The 1,971-nt window shown below is 38.3% G+C and overlaps 1 non-coding gene across 1 annotated transcript; it reads left to right on the top strand.

The window, feature by feature from the left end:
* Window positions 1-1,699: 1,699 nt before the first annotated feature.
* On the top strand, window positions 1,700-1,771 carry Trnav-cac (transfer RNA valine (anticodon CAC)). The gene has a single exon. It is a non-coding gene; the product is annotated as a tRNA-Val (tRNA).
* Window positions 1,772-1,971: the final 200 nt, after the last annotated feature.

Here is a 1,971-nt window from a genome sequence, read left to right as displayed (position 1 = left end):
ATTTTTAAAGGGAATTTCAGGGAAAGAAACACAAGTTCCTAGCCACTGTGATTAATGCTCTATGCATTTATACCTCTAAAACATAGACTTTGTAATATCTAAAAATGCTGCAACTTATAAGAAACGATGGAAATAACTCCAGATACTTTTAAAAGAAAAAATAAACAACAAATTCCATTTGATTTGTCTATTGAATTATCCAGTATTCTAGATTGCTACTCATTACAGCATGTAAATAAAGAATTTTTCTATTAGGGGAGAAAGAAAGCTATCAGAGTTTTGGGGAAAGAATAATAAGAGTGCTGATTATAAAACAAATGCTATAAAACCACAATGATGAAACCATCGTGATGAAATGTGATATGAGACAGTTGTTATTTGACTGACATTCTGTATGTGGCTGTCATGTAGGATGATAGAAGTATTACCAAAGTCATCAGGGACACTCGTGTTGTCTAGGATCTTTCATGAAATCCAAACCTGGAGACCTTAGGGATATTTGAAGTGATAAGACACATCCCCAGCACTTCTTAGAAATATAACAGATTCTCCCCCTCTACCATCATCCACTTCCTAGCTACATTTTTTTAAAAAAGTCAGAATTCAAAGGAGGATTTTCTAAGTCAGGCTTCTTTGAAGGAAATTAAAGAGAGTACTTTGTGTTTCTCTTCCATTTTTCTTAACGGGCAAGGGTCTGTTTCTTTACCTTATTCCCAAACAAGTGAAGGGAGCTTCAGAACAATCACTCACAGAATCTGCATATTCTGCTCAAGGGGAGGCATTTCATCTCGAAGGATGAATGTTCCCCCAAACAAAAAATAATCCCAAATCAACCAAACCAAACCAAACAAAAACTTAGACCTTGTACGGTTCAGCTATTATAAAAGAGCATGGTGAGAATGAGAAACTTGGTCTGGGACCTCTGGGGGAATGGTGAGTACAACCTAACGCTCTTAGACACATGTGAAGGTGGAAGCTTGCCTAGAAGTGTCTGGGATAGTAGGTCCAAGACAAATTTGCAAATTTGGGTTGGGCTGAGTTGCTGACTTTCTCTGGGACACCAGGGATGCTTGATAGGTATTAGGTCTGGACTAGCCATTTTGAAAAGGCCTTCACAAAAGAACTGACTGCCTAGATATGTAGACCCTATCAGGAAGAATCTGTGTGGGTTGTACGAGGGAAGCAAGAGTTGAAGGGGAGTATTATGAGGTCAGCAGGAATGTATATCAGCCCCATAACGGGCAGAGATCCAAGGAGTCAGAGTGGAGGAGGTCTTCAAATAGCTCACTAAATCACCCCATAAGAGAAGAGAAAAGTGGGTCTTTGGATATCTGCCATGGAAGGCAGTTTTTAATACTGAGCCAAGTAAAAAGATATTTTTGCTCCTTTTCATCTCATTTCCAGCTTCTTGTCCTAAACTTTAGGAGCCAGAAACAGCAGAGAGTAAATTGATAGGTCAGAGTGAATAAGACCCCGAAATATCCAACTAAACCTGAGGGAAAAGAGAAGCTTTAAATTGGATATATGATAAATTATTTTCAAAATTTTAATTTGGTCACAAATTTTTAACCCTGCAAACTAAAGACTATTTACTTCTATCCCTAAATGATTGCAAAAACAGTATAATTCATGGTGATTTAAAAGAACATTTATAAATCCCTTGATACTTCTTTCATCAAGAGATAGAGTTTGGGGCTGGGGCTATAGCTCAGTTGGTAAGAGTGCTTGCCTCACATGCACAAGGCCCTGGGTTCAATCCCCAGCATCACCAAAAATAAGTAAATAAATAAATAAAGAGATAGAGTTTGGGTCCCCTATCCTGGTATCTGGTAAACACTTGTGACTGCTGTAGTATATTAAATACTTCAGAAGTAACACTGAATTTCCAAGGCTAGATTAGACAAGGCATGAGGTTGACCTGCTGTTATTCTCTTGGGCATTTGTTTGGGGACTCTTCAGCTGCCAGAGAAG

This window comes from Urocitellus parryii, chromosome 4, assembly GCF_045843805.1.
Source record: "Urocitellus parryii isolate mUroPar1 chromosome 4, mUroPar1.hap1, whole genome shotgun sequence".
Lineage (NCBI taxonomy): Eukaryota > Metazoa > Chordata > Mammalia > Rodentia > Sciuridae > Urocitellus > Urocitellus parryii.
The sequence above is the reverse complement of the archived record's forward strand: the minus strand, read 5'-3'. Positions and strand labels throughout refer to the sequence as shown.